This window comes from Emydura macquarii, unplaced genomic scaffold (genome assembly GCF_026122565.2).
Source record: "Emydura macquarii macquarii isolate MOO-44397 ecotype Brisbane River unplaced genomic scaffold, CSIRO-AGI_Emac_v2 contig_1263, whole genome shotgun sequence".
Taxonomy (NCBI): domain Eukaryota; kingdom Metazoa; phylum Chordata; order Testudines; family Chelidae; genus Emydura; species Emydura macquarii.
The window spans coordinates 6,172,937-6,195,843 of NW_027131400.1; positions in this window are offsets into that span (position 1 = coordinate 6,172,937).

Consider the following 22,907-nt stretch of genomic DNA (forward strand, 5'->3'; position numbering starts at 1 on the left):
CATGACCTACATACAATATTGCCAACAACATGCATTCAAAAAATCATGGGACTGGCTTTAAAATAATGATGTAAGGGCTAGGAGGGATGGGACTCCCAGCTCTCTCTTAGGAAAAGCCAGCTCTCACCAGCCTCATTTACGTGAACTATTATATTTACCGATAATTCCATCTATTGAATTTTGTTGCTTCGGCTGAAATTTATTTGTTTTCATGTGCAAAGGAGATAGTAGATTATTACCATTACCGTACTCAGGAAAGGACATAGGAATTGTGAAAGGTAGGCCCTGAAGTGAGGGACAGCCTAAGAGTATGGTAGTGGATTTTGGTTTGATAACAAAATACAAGCTCTGTAGAGCAGATTAATGCGGCTTTTCAGATCAGAAGTGCTGGGCTGAGGTATAGGGAGTGTAATTAAAGATCATGGTTTGTGTGCGTCTCCTACCTTGAGGTTGTGGCCTGCGTGGAGTTAATTGACTAGACTAGCCGTGCTGCAGTCTTTGCAATGAGGATGAACTAGAGCAGTGGTGGCAGTAGCAGGGCTGAACAGACTTTGCAGTGAGAACCAGCTGGACTACCAGCAATGCAGAGCTGACTGCACAGCAAGTTGATAAATGGTGGCAGTATTGAGCTGACTTGGTAGTGCCTCGGACAGGTGTAGCCTCCCAATTCAATGGGTTTGCTATGCTAAAATGCTAAGGGGGCACTGATCACACACAGCGGCACCTTCTTCTCTGGTACTGCAACCCTAGTCTTGGTCTGGTATGGAGCAGAGGCCTGGGGTCGAGGGTGGGGACCTGTAGAGTGACACACACCACAGATGGCTCCTGTCCTGCAGACCTGGGCCCAGCTTCCCACTCTGGGCATTACCACTCTCATGGCACCACATGGGCCCCCCGTCATGATGAAGGAGTGGACAGACCAAACCTGTGAAGTGCTGTAACCCCTTGCACCAGATCACAACACCTAGAGCAGACAGCCGGACACAGCCCTGCCGGACAGGAACCACTACTGCAGGGTGAGTCCGGGGCAGGCTCACTCTCCAACCATCCCCTGAGGCCTCCTCTCCACACCAGACCAGGAGAAACGTAGATTTGCCTGTTCTTACACCCTCGGTTTAATGATTTCTGCAGGTGAAATTGAACCATGATCGCACTCTAAAGCCACCCCTGCTGCACCTTAGCCTTCTAAAGCAGTAGAAACAGAACTGGACCATGGAGCTGCACCATAGTGTAGAATCTGGCAGAGTGGTTTTCTTTGGACTAGAGGAGACCTGCCTTTCGATTACAAGTGAGATCAATTGGACCTAAAAGTGAATTTGGTTGCAGGGGGTGGCCTCCATAAGATGGACAATTAATTTTAGTAACCATGGGGCTCACTAACTTCCTGATTTGGGCTCCTATTTTTTTTGCATGTAAATAGATGTACTGGGTTTTCATGTTTCCCTTTTTCCCAAGTAAAAAGATACGGTGGATCCCTATTCCCATGGCCTCCTGGGTGCTTGTGAAGGGTAAGAACCACCTCAAAAAGTAAGTAGGGAAGTTTCACTCGAATTTCCCAAAGCCCAGCATAGGAGCATGGCTCTGAGTGGGGGTGTAGCAGGGCTCTCTCTGGCCCGGCCCTGCTTTCACTTCTTCTTTGGTCACAAAGTCACTCAGAGACCCTTGATTCCATAGCCACTGGTGTAGGTTTGCATACACAGGCTGCCCTCTTAGCAGCCATCCCCAGGAGAGAGAAGCGCCACCGCTGTGCTTCCACCCCTGGCTTCCTTCTGCTCCCCCACTGCCTTCTCTTCAGCCCTTTATACAGCCCCAGACTAACTGGGCTGGCAGCTGCCTCTAATTGTCCAATTAGATGTTGGTTTTCTCCAGCCAGCTCCCATTTACCTCCCTAATTGGGAGCTGGCATGACAGGGGACAAACTCAGCAGTCCTTGCTCAGCCCCCTGTCACAGGGGGCTTGAGCCACAGTTTATTTTATTTTAGGAAAGGATTTCTGGACAGAGTGAACCCAACCCTTGTTGCTGTCATTGGTATCTGGCAGAAGGGATCCAATGAGAATTTTTTCAAATGGTAAACTTGGTGTTCTGGGATAAGTCTTTTGGCTCTTGCACCTGTAGGGTTCTTGTGGTTGCAGAGAGAAATTGAAAACATGGGCTGGAAACACTTTTTATGAAAGCTGAATGTCTGACATAATTACACAACTCAAGGAGCTGAGGCTTGAAGAAATAGAAGAAACACACCAAACGTTGTAGGACGCATGATATAATCATAAGAGTTGGCAACATTGTGTAATACACACTGTCACAAATCCCTGAGCAGGATCAGGGGGGTTCTGCACCTATTTTAGCAGAGAGCAAGATAAATTGGGTCTTAGATAACCTTTTCTGAAGAAAACATTTCCTTTGGCTAATGTTCTGAAAATTATCACAGTGATTACTGTAGAAAGCAGATGGTGAAGGGTTAAGCCAAGTGACGGACATGCAATTGGGTTCAGTCGCTGATCAGGCCTATCTGCTCTCTGTAAAAAGAGAAGGAAAGGGGGAGCAGAGGGACATTTTGGTTGGCTGGAAGGTGAGGGAAGGCTGTTCTTTTGCTTGAATTCCATGGGTAAAGGAAAGAACTTTTATTTTAAAGCTTTGGCTGAATCTTAGAAAGAAAAGGGCATCAGGCATTTATCTAAACTGTTGTTTTACCATAGGAAGGACAGATTTGTTGGGAATTTTTGGTTGTGTCCCCAAAAAGAAGACTTTTGGGTGTAGGCTGTTTACACCTTAAGTGAGGGAGAGTCCTTGAAAAGCCAGGCCTATTAACACATCCTTTCATAGGTTAAATGGAGTCTAAGTGAAGATTGTCACATTTCAAGGCAACTGCACCTGTATTCTTCCTCCCTGGTCCAGCAAGGACACCCATTCTTAGGCTTCCTGCTCCTCAGCCATCACCTCTGTTGGCGGGAGACATGTCCATCTCTCTCTCTCTCCCTCCCTCCTGATGGGGGTATTTTGAGGCTGCACAGCTCCCTGCCTACACTGAATTCCCCAGCATAGGCAGACTGCCTAAGCAGTCTTGATTTACTTTTTTCCTCAGAGACAGCAAATGGTGTAATTGCCGCAGTTAAGTTACCACACAGCTCTTTCTAAACAAGCACATTCATATTTAAGATAAAAGCATGCATGAAAGCTTACCAGAGAGAATCCCCAACTCCACTAAAGGCTCTGGCTGATGAACAGTCCTTCAAACCTCAGTAAAAGTTTTTTCTGTGGTTACCCAGTCCATAACAGAAAAAAACAATTAAGCTATCAGTGATCCCACCTAGCCACAACAATGAGAATTGAGGGCATTGTTCAGTTCTTAAAATTCTTAATTCAATAAAGTTTGTCCCCCTCTCACAAAAGGTGCTCACTCTGGGCACCAATGTTTTATTTCTATCCTGCAAAGAATTATGCACATGCTTAATACTACACGCAGTAACTGGTCCCATTGATTTCACAGGGAATACTCCCACAGCATAAAGACCCAGAGCTCCCACAGCTTGAGACCTATGTTGCAGGATCAGAGTCTCGCACTGGAATCTGTATCTAGATATTTAAAGTGGCTAGTTTTACCACTTAAGTTTGAAAATTTCATGCTGGTTTGTGTTACTTTAATGTAATCTATTTTCTTAACACCAATTTGTATTTTTTCTAGTTTTACACATTGCATTTTTCACATGCACTTATTAAACATAATCTTTTTAGTCCAACCCTTACACCTAAAGGCTAAATCCTACAAAGGGATCCCATATGACTAGACTCCTGAGCCTAGCTGAGCCCTCACATAGCTCTAGTTGCAGGGTGGAGGGGGCATCTCAATGTGCATTTTGCTCTAATTTTTATATGTTTCTATTTTTGCTTTAATTGCATGTTTACTTAATTGTATTTAACCTATTTATAGGCACTTACGACACTGACGCTTTGTAATGTCTCTTTTATGAAGGCTGCACACGTTAGTAAAATCCTAGCAACTTAATGTGTGGGTGTTGTGTGTTAATTTGTAACTGAGTTTGTGCATAAAATTGTACGTGTCCCTTACCATCCAGCAACCTTGAAGCATTTTACACAAATAGGTAAATCTCATTCTCCCTCTTTTTATATATGAAGAGGATGAGGCACAGAGTAAGACAATCAGTAACAGAGCCAAAAATAGAACCTAGAGCACCCTGTTCCATATCCACTCCAAGGGGCCCCATCTAACTCTCATTGTACAGGTATGTGTGTCAGCAAACAAACTGCCAATTAATTGTGTGAGTTTGTGTGTGTGTGTGTTTTTTTGAATGATTGGTAATTAGGTCCAGTCCAAAAAAATTGACTGTTTTTCCACAGAAAATTGACCTTTTGCCTAAATGAAATATGTTGTGAAGTGTCTTTTTGTGGAAACTTTCAGGTTTTTTAACTGAAAAAATAAAAGCCTGAAATCCAAAATATTTCTAGTCAAATACACACACACACACACTCTCTCTCTCTCTTATGGGAGCAGTAGTTAGGTTGACTCATGTCCCCTTTCTCCTCTACGGGTTTAGCTTCCCAGCTAGACTTCATCTCCCATGAAGCACTGTGGCCATGGGACTTCTGTGTTGTACCACATGCCCTCACCAAGAGGACACCATGGTGCCCATTGGAAGATGTAGTCCAGCCAGTGTGACAGAAGAGAATGGGATCATGAGGTATAGCAGAAGAATTTCTAAATCAAATTATTTCAATTTTCAGCTTCAATATTAGAGGTCTTCTTTTCTTGTATTTTTTATTGTTTTTGCCAAAACATCAAAATCTTCCATGGGAAAACCTATTTTCTAACCAGCTTTAGTAATAATATTTTTAAAACAACTTTGCTGTTTCTTGAAACTTACTGAAGTACATGCTTCTGCAATTTCATATTGCTCATTAGATGAGAAAATGAATAATGTGAAATACTTCAGAAACAACATTGACATTGCCCAAATGCCAGAGAAAAAAGAGAAATGCAGAGAGTTCAAGGACAATTTAAAGCACACAGGGCAAACAAAAAAGTGAGACCCTCTATACTGCAAAGCTGCTAGGTTAAACACTTGACAAAAAGTGGGTAGGGGACAAGAAAAATTTGTTTTTTAAAAAAAATGTGCTTTCATTCTTAGCAGTGATGGGTGAATTGATGTGTTATGAAGTCAAAGAAACATCAGCAGAGCATGGAACAAGGCATCAGTGCAGGGATGAAAAAATTGACCCAGCCCTCTGCCTTTCAATGAATGGTAAATAATAATAGAGTCAAAGGTTGCTTTTCTCAGCCTCCTGACAGACCACACTTTGTCATGAATTTCCTCTAAAAACACCTGCATTATTATATCCACTAAGAAAATACTGGAAGGGTCCTAAGGTAACACATTATATGAGAGAGGGACCCTGAGCCAGGTGTACACAGATATATTTCTAGATTCTATATTTCTTTTATTTCTATATATTTTCTATATATTTATATATATATTTCTATATTTCTATGATAGTGCAACTTTGCTGAAGACTTACAGGAATTGCCTCAAGGGTGTCATCATGTCGGCAAAGCAGCTGTTATAGGGACATAAATGAAGGGTGCAAGGCAGCCCCATTCAACTTTATATTGAAAAGATTCAAACTTTATCACTGTATTTATTGTGTAAAGGTAATTGCTGGTGTTCTTAGACAGTCTATAACATTCCTTCTTTGTGGCACTACTACCTTTCCAGGAGTGGGAAAAGAAGAAATTTGTTCTTTGAGGAGGGGAATTAGTTTTCATGACCATTTAATTAAAATAATGCACATTGCCTTGTAAACTGGCAACACAATTCATAAACATAGATTTAGTAACACCCCCTGAACCAGAGCCTGATTCTAAACCCCTTGAAGTCAAATAAACTGTTACAATATAAGGGATTGATTATGTAAGGAGCTGAGTACCCTTAACTCTCACTGAAATCAATGGGAGGTGAAAGCACTCAGCAGCTCATGGAATCAGGCCAGGTTTGTCGAGTCTGTCTTAAACTGTACAAGACAGGAGACATCAATTCATGCATGGGAAATTGGGACAGATATTGGTGAGGAGAAAAATGCAGGCAGGATTCACTGAAGAATTGTGTATTAGAAGGGTTTTTTAATCTCTTTAGTATTTTTTCAAATGTATTTTAACAGTATCACATCAATAAGAAATATTGATTCATCTTGACAAACAAGAATAGGGAATGAGAAAGAGGAAAAGGGCATTAGACCCAAAGTCTGTCAATAAAGAGGTGTCAAAAGTATTCCAGGTAAACAATGTCAATGTTAAAAACAACAGAAAGGGAATTATTGTTGTGTAAGCTTACCATTTCTCTGAATAACTCAAGGACAATGCAACCATTGCAAAGAATCTTTTCTTAAGACACAATGCCACAGGAGTCACATGAGTATACATTTTGCATTATGATTAAGAAATCTCCATAGAGTAGAAAATAGCTTGTCAATAATATACGCAGAAATTAAACAAGCAATAAGTATACTTAATACAATCAGACCAAACAGCTATATCCTCCCTCCCTTACTTAAAATTAGTAGTACCCTACTCAGCAAGTAAATCCATTGAAGTCAGTGGGATAACTTGTAGAGAAAGGTGCTACTCGGTTTAAGTAAAGAATCTGGCCCAAAATGTTTGACTACTAGGGCTACAGTCGGATACCTGAGTTCGTGTTGTTAGTAGTAGCAGTCCATTGCTGATGATGACGACAATGTTGTTGCAATTCTCATCTATGGTTACGCATATGATTCAAGTCCAAAGCCTGATACACAGAGTCAGCATGGGAATTCTGTATCCATGATGTTTGACGATGCAGCTCTGTGACACCTTTCATGTGCAGCCTAGAGATGATTTAATATATCCTGCTCGAACCTGTTGCATGCTAATCTTGTCAGAGACCACCAGCGAGTCCTGTTGTGAGACATTTTCTCAAGTTCTTTGAGATTGATGCCAACCCACTGGAGACCGCTCTTCAAGTTATCTTTGAAGCGCTTGTGCAGACGACGCTTCTTTCTTTTGCCCTGCCTCAGCTCCCCAAACAGGATATGTTTTGGGAATCAATGGTCTTCCATTCTGATGGCATGTTCAGTCCACCAAGTTGTGCTCTCAGCAGCATATTCTCAGTTCTGGTTGTGTTTGCTTTCTCAAGTACCTTAATATTGTTCACTCTGTCCTGCCAGCAAATGCTCATTATTGAGCCAAGTAAGCACATGTGAATTTGCTCAAGCTGTTTAATGTGCTGTCTATAAATAATCCATATCTCAGAACCATACAGGAGAGAGATTAGTACCACTGCACTGTGGGTCTTCAATTTGGTGGAGAGATGAATGTTGTGTTGGTTAAGGAATTTTATTCAGTGTTGGCCAAGGGCCCTAGCTGGCTTTACTGATTCTGGAGGCAATTTCCTTATCAAAGGAACCATCACTAGAGCTGGTACTGCCCAAATATTTGAAGTGATCCACTGTTTCCAGCTATGTGTCTTGTGTGGAGATGGAGCTGGGGCATTGGAATGAGGTGCTGGTTGGAACAAGACCTCTATCTTACCGAGAATGATGGTAAGGCCAAAGAGCTGAGACCAGCCAGAAAACCTAACAACAATGACCCAAAGGTCATTATGTCTAAGGGCTATCAGGGTGCAGTCATCTGACAAAAAATGCCTCGACGAGAAGTCTCTCCAGCATCTTGCTATTAGCATTAAGTCTTCAGAGATCAAAGAGAGAGCCATCGAGTTGTTAGCGAATGTATAGCCACTGATCCAAGTCCCTTGTGGCATGGCTGAGGACACAGGCAAAGAACAAGTTGAGCAGCACTGGGGCAAGTACACTGCCTTGCTTCACTCCATTTGAGATTTCAATGTTAACTTTACTCCACTACAGGTGCAACTGAAATCAATGAATATACTTGTGGAGTACGATGCTTCCAGTCTGAATAAGGGTATCAGAATGTGTTCTTAAATAATCTAAATATCATAAAAGGCTAGATTATAGGACCTTACTCCATGAGTAGTCCCACTGACTCTAATGGGACTACTCATAGAGTAGGATGCTATTCAACATGAGAATGTTAGAATCTAGCCATTTATAAATACATTCCATGCTAGAATCAATTTACATTGTTCTCCTATTTTACTTCCCATTTTTAATTCAAATTTTCACCAAAGTAGTTAATTTTACTCCCCTCTAGGAAGTACAGAATCCAACATAGCCTCAGTATCTGAAACATTAAGGTCATCATTACCACCATTAACATCTTTTTTAAAAAATCTCATTAAGAAATATCTACATGTTTTTTTTAAAAAAACAAACAAACATGCTTCTTATTCCCTCTTCTTCATAACTGGTCACTTGGCTGAAAAAATTACAAAGTCATTAATACTTAATGAAATAAATTCTGAGTTATGCTCAGAAATCTCTTCCTACATTACTGGGCTGTTTTCACCAGAGGTATAAAAATGATAATTCTTTCCCTTTTAAAATACTCTTCATACAGCCTGCATAATTTGGTCTTTATAATGTTTAAATGAAAAAGGCACAATGGCAATTCTAAATAAGGCTAGCGAACTTAGCAAAGGAAATGCAGACACATTTTAAGTGCTCAACTTTACTCAGCAGAGTAGTGCCTTATTCCATGAATAGTCCCAGTTAAATCAATAGGACTACTGGCAGAACCATGTATTACTCAGTATTGGGCCCACAACAAATGTGTGAGAGACTCAAGGCTGTGAATTAGTGAGGTGGATACTATGGTGCAGCTAAGAAGTAAACCAAAATAGAAACAATGGTATCAACAGATTGGAGCAAGGGCAGGGGAAAAAAAGAAGAGATGGAGCAGCTGTTCAAACTCTTGAGATTGTGAAAGGAATGAGAGACAGGACAAGAAAGAAAGAACATCTCTGAAGTAGAACAAGTGGAAGTCACAGTGCAGGGATTCAGTGACATAGGGCCAAGTTCATGAGTATACTCTGGCTACTTTGCATCATTCTGGTGATGCAGAACCTCCATAGCTTAACCGGCAAGTTTAAGGTTTTTTTGCTCTGCCAGAACAGCACAAATCAGCTGGAATACATCAGTGCCTCTGTTCCATAGTCTCTGGAAAGAAAGCACAATTTGGGAAAGATTAGGGTACAAATTGCTAGCTGGTGCAAATCAGCATAGTTCTGTTGAAGTCAACGGAGTTATGCTGATTTAGACCAGCTGAGGCTCTGACTCTAATGCAAATGAGAAGATGAGTGAAAGGAAGAGGCAGCTAGGGTGACCAGATGGCAAGTGTGAAAAATCGGGACAAGGATAGGAAGTAATAGGTGCCTATATAAGACAAAGCTCCTAAAATTGGGACTGTCTCTATAAAATCAGGACATTTGGTCACCCTATATGCAGCAGAATAAGAAAGTCCTACAATAATAAAATCCAAGTCAACTACGGGGCATTGAGGTGTGAGGATGCAAGAAAGCTATGCATCAAAGTTGGAGTAAAAGAAATGAGTCAGCAAATAGCGGGCCTTTAAAAGGTGAGAGAGGTTATGTAGAATGGTCCTCAAAGTAAGCCAAGGATAGGGAGAGGGGAGAAAAGATGCTGAAAATGGCAAGAGGACAAGTGGAGCCATGGAAAATATGCCGGAAAATATGCTGGGGGACTAAAGCTGAGTCAGAGTTGTGATTAGAATTTGGAGAAAGAAAATACTCAAGGCAATAGGTATGATCCTTTGTCTTTGTTCCTGTCCTAACCTCCGTGAAACCTGTGGGCCCTTTACAGTAGTTAATATGTCTAGCTATCTCTGTTTACAGCTCACGATTTGTTCTGTTTCATACTGAGAAAAGAAAGAGGAGGATGTATTTCTTCTGTGTTTTCCCAGTATTTCTAACGACGGTCCTTAGGGAGGAATTTAACAATTGTAAAGGAAATCTTTTCACATTTCCACACACACAACTAAGAAGTTTTCCTTGCAGAAGGTTAGCTCCTTTCTAGGCAAGCCTGTTCACCACCCTGAAGACCATGAGAAAACTAATAGAAATAATCAAGGTTTGCTCATTAAAGGCCAGATTCTTCCACTCTTAATAATGCTGAGTAGCACTTTAGACACTGTTCCACAAAGATAGTTAGGTGCCTAAGTCTTGGGTTTATGCACTGAAGTCATAATTTTGGCTCCACTGTTATCCACATAACTCCCTCTGAACCCTGTAGACACTAAACTCCGTTGGCTTCTAAGTTTTCAGGATAAAAGTTCTGTAGGCGCTGAAGTTCTTGCATCTAGGCATGTGCGTTGCTGCCTTCTGATAGGTATCCAGATGCCTATCTCTCACCTAACCTCCAGAATTCTTCGCAAACTGAGGGAAGATAGGTGGACAAATGCCTTTCTTCAGTGGCTTATATTTCAAGTCTGGCTTTAGGATTGGGTCTCATTCAAAATCTGTCCAGTAGAGAAGGAGGTGGTGTTGGTGGTGCTCACTTTCTAACTTTCAACCCAGTGGTTAGTGCACTTGCCTGGGATGGGTGAGACTCACACTCAATTCCTGCCTCTGCCTGATGAGGAGAGAGGATTTGTTCTCTTTCTGCCCTCATGATTATTTAAGTATCTATCCACAGTGGAACAGTCAGCAGTGTGCCCTTGTTGCCAAAAAGGCTAATAGCATATTGGGCTGCATTACTAGAAGCATTGCCAACAGATCAAGGGAAGTGATTATTCCACTCTATTTGACACTGGTGAGGCCTCATTTAGAGTACTGTGTTCAGCTTTGCCGCCGCCCCCCCCTCCCCCCCCACTACAAGAAGTATGTGGACAAATTGGAAAGAGTTCAGTGGAAGGCAATAAAAATGATTAGGGGGCTGGAGCATAAGACTTATGAGGAGAGGCTGAGGGAACTACGCTTGTTTAGTCTGCAGAAGAGAAGAATGAGGGGGGATTTAATAGCAGCCTTTAACTACCTGAAAGGGGATTCCAGGGAGGATGGAACTAAGCTGTTCTCGGTGGTGGCAGATGACAGAACAAGGAGCAACGGTCTCAAGTTGCAGTGGGGGAGATCTAGGTTGCATATTAGGAAAAACTTTTTTACTAGGAGGGTGGTGAAGCACTGGAATGGGTTACCTAGGGAGGTGGTGAACTCTCCGTCCTTAGAGGTTTTTAAGGTAAGGCTTGACAAAGCCCTGGCTGTGATGATTTAGTTGGGGTTGATCCTGCTTTGAGCAGGGGTTTGGACTAGATGACCTCCTGAGGTCCCCTCCAGCCCTAATTTTCTATGATTCTTTGGGCCAGAAAGAGAGAGAGAATGACTTTGTAGTCTGATGGTTAGGGCACCCATCTGGGAGATGGGAGACCTAGGGTCCAATCACTCTTTCATTGTTTATCCACAGTGGAACAGCATTAATAGGAGAGATTGAGACATCCCCTCATCAGAACATCCCATAGCTCAGTGGTTAGAGCCTCTCCTGATAGGATTTGAACGGGGGTCTTCCACCTTTCTCCCACTCAGACAGAGAAGAGAATTGAATCTCGGTTTCCCCCATCATAGGTGAATGTTCTAACCATTAGGATAAAAGTTAAAACACGGGCTCCTTCTCTTCTGTCAATTTTGTGTGGAGTGAGGCAGGCACCTAATTCATTCCCTCAAGAAATTGCTTAACCAGTTTCTGACTCCAGGAAATGGGTTCCTGTTTGTGGATTGCTAAACAAAGACAGATGCCCATCTCTGTGAGAGGGGTAGTACACACCTCTCTGTTTGGCATTTCCCATTGGCTAATTTATGCAGCCCCCCACTCCTCCCCCCCCCTCCCCCCCAAGTCTGCTGCTTTTTGTAGATCTCATTCCAAGGCACCTATCTCTCCCCACGGATTGCATAGAGAGCATAGGCACCTGACTCAGGCTTTGGGAATGGCAGTGTTGTTCCTGTGATTTCTTTTTTTAGGCACCTAAAAGCTAGGTGCCATGATGCTCAACATTGCAATGCCTACATCTGTTTGTGGATCTTGGCCTTACTTCACAGGAAGTCCCACTGATTTTCAATGGAAGTACTCAGAGTAAAATGCTACGGGACATGAGTACATTGTTGTTTTATAATCCAGGTTCTGATTAAGCAGAGAGAAAGAGAGAAGAGGATGGGAGCAAAAGAAATGCCTGGCCACAGTCCAGTAATGCATTGAAGCATGTGGTTAACTTTAAGCTCCTGAGTAGTCCCATCAACTTCAATAGAACTGCTTTACGTGCTTAAACTTAAATACATGTTTAGTGTATTGGAATTTGGTAGTGTCTGTCTAGCTTCCTTATTCCTGAGAGCAAAGTCATAACAACATACTTAATTGCTTTGCTGGATTGAGGCCATCTAAGATAAAGTGGCAAACCCAAGTACAAGACTGTTTTGGTTTAACCTGACAGGACATTTCTGAAGTGTGAAAATAATTTGTTTTTAACACTTTCTGACAGTGACACTTTGGAAAAGAGCACTGCCTTTGTGAGACCTGGAAGGCATAGTTGTTAATGACTCTGATATTTTATAGAAAACAAAAGAAACCAAACTGTGTTCCATGAGATGTTCATAGGATGAAATCTGTTTAAGCTCAGATGTGTCAAAAACAAAAATGACCATCCAAAAGAAATAGTAAGAAGGAAGGAATATTCTGCAGCATTAAAGTATGATAGGATATATTTTATTGGTCTATGTGCGCATTGTGAGGCATCCAGCTATATTTAGAAATTGATGAGTTTCTGTGATGGGTGAAATGGTTATATGCAGTCTCTATATTGGTCTGTGCTCTTTTTGAATGAAAAGTCATAAATAAATATCATTAACACTAGCTGTCTTTGCTATTCGGCAGATATAGTGGTGGCACAACATTTCTGAACCACATGAAGCACTTCAGACATTGTTTCCAGTATACAGACACAAGAGCTGGTTGGGGAATTTGTATAATTATATTAAAAATGTGACACCTAAGACAAACTTATAAAAGCCGGGAAAGCATTAGATAAAATTGCTACAGCATCTTCACATTACTCTATATGTAGTTGTAAATTTTTTTTAGCGGCTTAAATGTGAATGGAGAGATCTGTCGGACAGCTGCTCTCAATAAACAGTATACCTTTATTTTTTTGCTCTCTCTTAAGATACTGAAAATTCACTGAGTTAGTTTTTCAGCTAATCCACAGTATAAATAATGTTGCCATTTTTATCCTGAGTGGTCACCCAATATTCAGGACCTTGATGGGTTGTTTTCATTAGGATGAGAAATTGATGACAGTCATATACTTCTTGGGTATGATCCTGTTTATTTACAAAGAATGTTGAAAGTACTGTTTCCTTCAACACAACAGGAACAAAGAACAGGAAGCAGTTTCCTTCTTTCAAAATCCAAGCCTGCTTCTAGCTAGTACTCTACCCAAAAAAAGCATCTTTTCTTGGTGTCCTCCCAGGGACGTGCTTCCAGTACTTCTTTGTTTTTTCTGCCCATTTTCTCTGCTTTTTGCAGAGAACATTCTCTGGCTTTTTGCTTCTGACACTCACAGTTGCTGAGTTTGCCATCATTCCAGGGAAACTGCTCTTCCCTTATTCTTCATTTTCCACATGTGGCTTACTCCCTTGGGTGGTGTCCTCTATTATTTCAGCAATCTTACTCCATAAGAAGCTTAATTGCTTTTTACACGTATCTTGAATGAAAGGTGGCTAATGTGCCCATCAGCCTGCATCAAGGTCTTGATTGCCTGCAGATAAAAGAGATGCTTGTTTGTTGCTACCCTCCACAATGACAATAACCTGATAAATTATTCTGGGAGTAGCAGTTTTCAGAAACATGGCACAGGAATGCCTGCCTGTGAGTTGAATACAGAATGGCATGGAGCCAGCAATCCCGCTCCAGGCCTTGGTGAGTGAACACTTTCAGAAAGGGCAAGTGCCATTTCCAGAAATGCCTATTCAGTATAATATTATAACTTAGAATAGACAAATCGGGACATCTAATCACCCTAAAAGTAAACGATACTCTTATTTTTCTTTCTGATGTTTGATGTATATGAAATATAATACAAAGAAAAAGCAAAATAATTCTAAAACATAAAATCCAGGAAGAAGAGAAAGGGGAGTCACATTTTTTGCTGCAGCATCTGGTTGTTCAATAGTTCTCTCATCCCTTTTTTGTTTTATTTTCAATCACTGAAGCTAGAGTGAAACTTTTGAAGTTCAGAGATGCAGGAATGAATGCCAGACAGCAAAGAAAATGTCTTCCTGCAAAAATAGATTTACGATGAATCAACACCAAAAATAATCTGCATCTATCTAACACCTTCCCTCAGGCATCTCTGAAAACAAGAAATATTCAGAGTTAGAAAACAATAAACAACAGAGATAGGAGGAAACTTAAATTCCAGAGCTAGCCATCCCATATTTGAGGAAAATTCATAACTAAATGCAGTTCTCAATTTAGCATCTCAGGCCAATGTCTAAGTCAGAGTGGTTAAACAGCAAAAGAAACAATCGTATGTTTAGATTTAAATGATGAGATAGACCCAAGTTGAAAATCAGCTTGAGATATGGATTTCAAAGATTAATGTTCACGGTATTTCAGATCCAGGGTTTTGATTTTGCCCATGCCAGGCCATCATCTTTGCCAGGAAGCCATTCAGCAGTTTAACTGTCCAGCCCTACCAGAATAGGACTCTTAGAGCCTTGCAAATTTAGCAGCACAAGCACTTAGCTGCAAGACATAGTTTAATTTTTGTTTGTTAAAAAGAAAATAAAGCTTGCAAGATGTAGGCTGCAGTCAGATAGTACAAGCTAGCTGGAAAGGCTAGCAGTAGTTTAATTTGACATCCAATCCAAAAACTAAGCTTTGTAATAAAATAAACTACAACTGGATTACCTGCTACTACAAACCATAATTTGATTTGGATTTTTAGGAGGGCAATGGCTTCTCTATAATACCATGTTATGGCCTGTCAGTTGCAAACTTAGCTGCTGCTGCTTCGACTATAGAGTTTAATTTTGCTAATCAATCCTTGACTTGTTTTTTTCAAATACATTTGTATATAATCTGTATACACACAGGACTTGGGTGATTTTAAATATATATACATTTGAAAAATGCCTAGGATACATTCAACCACCCTGCTAAGATTAACTTAAAGTAACGGTCCTGAATCTGTTTACTGATGACCTTGGGCCAGACAAGCATAAAGTATATGGCACATGAGAAACTTAGACATAAACACACTTTCTAGAATTCATGGAAAGCTAAAATATCTATGGGTTTCACGTCAGAAAGATCAAATATCTTGTGTAATTTGCCCGACCGAAAAAAAGAGCAGCTCTTTTATAGTCAGGTGTAAGACCTTTAGAAATTATTCTCTATATGTACATGACAGATCTGCAGTTCAAGAGATGCATGGAAGCAGAAAATGTGTTACTTTATCCACAGAAAGCTTTTATTACATGACTTTTTGCTCTGTGTAATGCAACATTAGAAGGTCCAAACATTTACCACCTTATTTAACACGACTCATGCAGCTGATAATTATGATTTCTGTTTCAGAGATTTTGAAATTTCCAAAAGGGAAATCATGCCTAGTGACTGTGGGGCTGGTGCCCAAAGTGTAGGGAGAGCAAGGGCTCCACTATACCTTAGCTGTGTCAGCTGGAGGTGGTGAGCTGATAGCTTTGTAAACAAAGGAAATGTCTTTGTAGCCCTCTGATGCAAGGAATGAAGGTCTTGTGTAGACCCTGGAGAGAGGGCTTCCTTTGGAGGTAGTAAGACTCTGTGGAGCCCCTGCACCAAAGGTAAAGGCTTAACATGTGGTGGTGGTATCTGCACTTCCATTTGCCCCAGAAAAAGAGGAGTTCTGAATTTGGCCAAAGGGCTGAATTACTCAGGAACAAGGGGAAATTGAGGCACTAGGCCATCTTGGTGTCAGAGAGGTCGCACTGTAACAGAAAAACATTACGTTCTCTTTGACATACAAGACTTAGAATATGGGAGACAGCTGGTGGTAAAACACAGGAAATATTGACAGCTTTAAGGGCTATGGGGATCAAGGCAGGAGAACTCATATGAAAACTGGTTGGCCTGAATTCAGTTGGTGCAGCAGTAAATATGGGCTCTTTGTGTAGGACAAGTTTTAGACAAGATGCATCTTATGTTGTAGTTGGGTTTCATATCAGCCACTGAGCTTACTAGTTTGGATCGTTACAACTCTGAATTTACTTTGGAAGACCTTGGAAGACTTTACTATTTAACTCCCGAAAGGAGAAAGCAATGTCAAACTCTGGCTAATCCCTTTGAGTTAACCATTTTGGAGGTGTCTATCACCTACGCTGAGTTGCTAATCAGACCGGACCACTGAAGGCCATGAGCCATAATTGTCACTCAGCTGCCATTCACTTGGAACAACTGGCAGAAACTGATCTGGGGCTGATATAGCTTGAGTCCAAGGCATTCTTAGGAAGATCAAAACGAGCAAGCTTGTGGGCAGAGAAAGGTCCTTAGACAATCCCAGCAGCATCAGAATCAAATCTCAAGTTCTTAGCTACCCATGGACAAGTGATTAGATTTCCCACCACCACCACCACCACCACATCTCCCCGCCACCTTCACAGCTTTGTGGGAGAAAAGTGGAGCTTATACTAGTTAAGTTCTTCCTTTTTACTAAACAAGTTCATTTCCATAAATATAATCACCTTCCTGAGTCCATCTAATTTTCTTGTATTCAGTCACGAAATACTTTCCCAGCAGACAAGATAGTCCAGTTCCCACTATATTTTATGAAGGGGAAGACTGGACCTAAAATAGGGACCTGGCTAATGTCCCTCTCATGTATATCTATATACTTTCTTTTTTTCCCTTGCAAATTTTCAGAACTCCTTAGTCCAGTGGACAATATTTTTATTGACTATAAATTACATCAGATCTACTTTTTTCCATTTGATACACCATTTTAACAGACATTGGTCCAGGTCCTCCAATCTGGCTGAGCTATGCTTAGTGCAAAATCAGAGTGGGAGATAGGTAGCTTTGAGCTTTTGATTCTGAAACTGGGTAAGGGTTAGACCAGCTTTGGCCCAAAGTGTTCTGAAAATTCTCTAAGTACAGTTTGAATTTTCAAAAACAACAACAACAAAATGCCCTTTGGGTGGGAAATAAGTGTGTGAAAGTGCAAAGCAAACTATTTCTAGTTAAAAAGAAGTGGAAATAAAATAGGCTATTGCAGCTTTTGCTGTGGTGTCAGGATATAGTGATTCCATAATGCCATTACTGCAGATCTGTGTGTTTAATGTATCCAGGCCATGCTCCAGAGTGCTCTGTAAGCCTATCAAGAGATATTCTAAGAAGAGTCATCTATTCCCTGGTGCTTAATTGGTGAAAGTGAGCAGTGCTCTTCCGGAAAAGATTTTAAAACAAAACATTTTATCTCCTCAAGGCATCTCACTGCACCTAAGAGCCATTCACAGTCTGGTTTTGTTCTTTTTTTGGAAGTACAATTTAACATCATCTTCAGGCTACATACCTGAAAAGATTTCCTCTCCTAATAAAAAGCACCTGTGCTGCCTTTCCCTAATTTAACTGGCTCTATCCAGCTGAGCCTTCCCCTAATGTGCAGTAATCTAACAACTACAGTTGGTTGCTGTAAGGGCTAAGTTTCCGCTTCCGTTTAATTTCCATTTTAATTTGTTTCTGGTTACCTCAAATTTTGAGCAGCCCACACATAAACACCATTTTCTGTAATTCTGCCAGGGCTCAGAGGACACAGTCCTATCAGGAGAGGAGCATTTTCATTTCCCATTTTAAGTCAACTGAGCACTTCATAGGAGCACACTCAAGAAATGTAACATAATGGAAACCATGTCTTCTGCATGTTCAGTACAGCACTGAGCAATCTGTCAGCACACAACATATAACAATCATTTTAATCTTGCTTCAGGAATGCAATTGGTGTTAATTTTAACTCGCTCATTGAGATGTAAAGTGTGTATCTGTAAAACTAAACTCAAGCCCAAACTTTCAGACATTGGCATCTGAATTGTAGCCAATGTGCATCTAGCTGAATGTGCAAACCCACATTTACATATTCAAAATGGCACCCAAGTTGAGTGTGAAAAGAGTACATGTGCATTTTTTTGCAGGTACAGGTTAGCTTCCCATCTTTAAAAACTTCCCCCTCATGATTGCTGTGGGTTTTTAAACTGACAGTGTAAATAATTTACTGTAACAAAAATAATTTGTACTTCACCTAACCTGGATAGTGAAAAATAGCAAGAAAGAGAAAGTCTGTCCTGTTAGGAAATGTGTTCATTGGAACACACACCTCTTCTCAACCTTCCAGTCATCTCTTATTTTCACATCTTTCTGTCTATTTGCAATATACCCACCAGAGCAGGGTTTGCTTAGAAGATGCTGTTTGGCAGTGTTTCCACTGAGAAGTTGTTGCAGACATGAAACATGCAAATACCATTTTAGAAAGTCAGACAAAGTCTTTTGTCACAGCAAGAACTGCAACAGGGACCATATTATGTACTTGCCCCTCAGAAGGAGAGCCTAGTACCTTTTAGTGTACAGATAAGCTGAGGGATGTCTTATATCCCATAACACACCAAATCCATTCATTTCTTTTATCATTTTGTTTACTTTCTTCTCTGTGTTTTTTCCCAAAACTTCAGCTCAACAATTTATCCTTGGCCAGCTTTATAGTCTCACTTATATCAATAGTCACTAATACAGTATCTCTCCCAGCATGGCAACACGTTTTCTGCTTTCCAAAGTTGTTTTCTCTTTCCTTTCCTGCTCTTACAAATTCACCTTTTATTTATTCTTGCAGCTTGTGTTCTCTCTTTCCTTTTACATTCCAAAGTTGTTTTCATTCTCTTTAATTCTACCCCATTCCTCCTCTCTCCTCAATTCTTCATGTTTGGACTTCTTCCAGAAACTTGCAATTCTCCCTTCATCTAAATCTCTGTCCAGACACTCAAATGCTGGCTTGCTGCCCATCCTCATATTCAGGCTTTGTTTTCTACAACTCTCATTTGACTGATTTCAACATCTTGTATTTCTATACTACATCTTGTGGTCTGTCTCTCCATATTTCTGTCTTCAGGAATACTTCATCTCACTACCCTATTTTCTGTTCCTCGGCTTTCATTTGTTACGGCACATCTCTCATTCTCTTCACACTCTTGCATGCTCACTTCTTATTTACTTTTTCAAACTATGGATTTTTCTCTTTGTTCTTCATTTCTTATTTACTGATCACTTCTTATACAGCCTGCACTCAAACGGAAAATCTCCCCATTTTTGTTAAACTCACCAAAGCAGCCCATAGAACTGTGCCTTGAATTCAGTTGTGGCATGGTGTTCTTCTTAAGGTAGGCTTTTCCTATTTTCCCATCCCTCAAATCTCTTCCTTCTGTAGCTTAATCCATATGGGAGAAGTTAGAAAACTAACACTCAACCTTGAATTGGAGAGCCATTCTGTCCTCTAATCTACTGCAAAGAGCCACAAAATAATTCTGTTATGTTTACCTTGGCATAGAATTGTGATGTGTGTTGTGACGCTGGGTGAGCCTAACCCAGTATTGTCATGAATTAACACACAATATCACTGAGTAATGTCATGAAATTAAGATCTGAATTATTTGTTTCTCTGTGACTGAATTTGATGCAATGAGCCAGATCCTCAATTGACATCAATAGAGTTATGCTAATTTACACCATCTGAGGATTTGGCCCATCATTTCCTTCTACCTTCCTCTTTGTGTGTGTGGGTTTTTTTAAGTGTGCTGTTTCTTTCAGGCCAGGCCTGTTGGGAAAAGGGGCAGGACTATAGAAGACAAGCCTTTCCACAGTATGCAGAGAGAGATCTTTTGAAGAGAGGTTACCAGAAAGGCATTTGCAATGCACAACAACTTTTGGTAGTTTTACAAAATCTCTGAACAGTGCCGCATATTCTTGGGCACTCTCTATTGGAACATTTTCTGTTAACTATCTACATGTGCACAAACTTTTGCTTTTGTAGAGCACTCTCACAACAGCTCCATGCCTTCAAATGAATACTTTCAGTGAACAACATAGTCTTTGAAATGATGAGACAAATTTTCTGCTCTTCCACTTCACATTATTTAAGTCCTTCCTTCTATTGTTCTTTGTCTTCAGGAGATTTCTGTGCTGCTAGATTTTCTGGTGTCTCATTTGCCAACCCATGTGGGTCACTAGTTTGTGAACTCTTTTTGTAGTCACTGTCCATTTCCCGTCTATCTGGTTGACTCATTTAGAGTTTCTCTACAGAATTGTTCTTCTTAGACAATAGTGTTTAAGGGAGGTAGATTTTTTCTTCTTCTTCTTCTATTGTGATCATGGCACTACTCTTTGCAAACATGTCACTGCCGTTCCATTTCTAATCTTAGTTTTTAGGTGCTGGTTGTACTCTCACTGGCTGTTCTACCTGGAGTTCAAGAAGTTCTCTGGTGCCTCTGTCATGATAGTATTTGGCTTGCTGTCACCACTTCTTCGTTTGTTCTGTCACCTTCTCCACTACTGCTGGCTTTAAATGTTTATTTTCTCTAGACAGTGGGGTCTCTGTGCAGTGGGATAGAAGGAATTATACTGGACTGTTAACATCTTCTTTTGGTGTAGTCTCTATTCCAGGACTGCTGCTCATGGATCTCTTACTCTCCAGTATGTCTTTTTAATGCTTTGCCATTAGACTGGCTGTAATGTGAAGAGGGTGTTCAAATTCTGCTGCCAAGCAATCCAGAATCCGTTATCTGTGATAGCAGTCTCTGGAATTCCATGCCTAGCAAACTGAGCTTCACAGTCTACTCAATAATGGAGGATGCTAGTGTTGTATGTAAGAGATCTTCCTTCAAAAATCTGAATAGTAATCAACCATTACAGTTATACTTTCTTTCCCAAAATTCATCACCTTATGCCTTGCTTCTCCAGGGCTGGTTAGGTATTTTGTGCATTGTGAGTGGTTCCCATTGTTGATTTGCTAGTTGCTCCTTGCAGACACTACATCGGCTTGTGAAGTCCATCCTTATTGCTAATGTTTCTTTTTTTGAGTTTGTGTGCCTTTATCTTGTACCTGGTGTAGATCTTCCATTACTTCTAATGCTTTCAATTTTTGTAGCTGTTTCTTTGCTTGTTCACTGATGCAGTATATATCAACAGCATGAATAAGTGCCATCTCTGACTGTCACCACATATGCGCTTTGGCTTCATTATCTTTAGTGCCTAAACCTGTACAATTTTGTGATAGGGTGTACAAACCCCACACTGGCCGATAAAGGGTTAACATGAGCCTCAGCACTCAGTCAGCCCTACCCCACAAGCGTCAGGCCTGGAGGGAGCAGCTAAAAGAGGGCAACCCAACTGACTTGGAGGCTGACTAGGAAGGAGAACAGATCCCCAGCTCTCACTGATTGCAAGAAGGCTGGCTGAAACCTGGAAGCTAAAACAGATGGCTATCAGCCGGACCTTCTTGAAGAACGGTAAACCTGAAATGAGACTATTGTTTAACTTCATTTCCAGTGTTTGTTATAAGTTTGTTATATTTGTTTGGAGCTTTGATATCCCATTGTGGCTGTCATACTGGGTAGATGGGAGGGAGAGCATTTGTTATATTGGTTAACATCAGTGTGTCAAAATCATAATAATTCATGTGAGATATGCCATGTCAGGTACTGTTAGAAAGGTTATAATATGCTAAGTCAAATGATAATACTTATGTTCATGTGTAATATGTGAAATGACAGTTATAGATATATTTGAGATATCTGTATTTCAAATTGTGCTGCCTGGGCAACACCCCAGATAGGATGGAGACAGGACAATAGTCTGCTTAATGGCCCATTAAGACACTCACGGATGCAAGGGGCTCAGGAAGAAACATACCTGAAGAGTTACCAGGATTGGCCCATGTGACTCTGGGCTCCATTTTAGTTCTTGTAACATTCCACAAGACAGCATGGCCAAGGCCAGAGGGTATATAAGACCAAGCCACAGAAACCATTTTGTCTTTGTTCCTGTTCAGCTACAGACACACACCTACCTCTGGATCAATTCATTTTGCAACTGAACCGAAAGGCTTAGACCCATCCAGGTGTTGGAAGTATACCAGAGGAATAATATAAGCCTGCAACTCAACAATTCTTCTAGAAACCTGATGTATATGGACTTTCAATCATTTGTATGTATCTGATTTGCTTTGACCCTTTAACATTTCTCTTATGGTTTATTTCTTTCTTTTTACAATAAACCTTTAGTTATAGTTACTAAAGGATTGGCTGGCAGCGTGGTATTTTGGGTAAGATCCAAACTTATATTGATCTGGTACTGTGGCTGACCTTTTGGGGTCAGAGGGAACCTTTTTAGTAAAGAGCATAGAGTTTAAATAACTGGTCTCTTTGCTGGACCTAGTGGCTGATTGGGAGCCAGAGACTGAAATGCAGTAGAGGGGGCTGTGTGTATTTGTATACTGGCTTCTTGATACCTGGTTTGGGGGAATCAGAAGCACAGTCTGAGGCTGGTTGGGAAGTCTGACTTCAGTGTCACCCACCAGTGGTGGGAGAATCTGCTCTCCTTTTACAGTCTGCCCTGACCTTGGCATTATCAGGTGGCTACCCTGGGCATGGGACGGGTCACAGTGGCACTCTGTATCTGAGAACAACACCCCCGAAACCCCATATTCACTAATGTCCTATAATTATGGTATTTCTTTACAAAGTATGCCTTGTTTGGTATTATTTTAAAAGTCTTGATCTGCTGCACATTACTATCTTGTTGGATTGTATGTGCTAACATTGTATGTGAAGTTATGATACATTGTTGAACATGCTATTGTTGAACATGCTATGTTGCAAAGTGGGAAACTCACAAACAGCCTTTTCAGGCACAACAATGGAGTGGC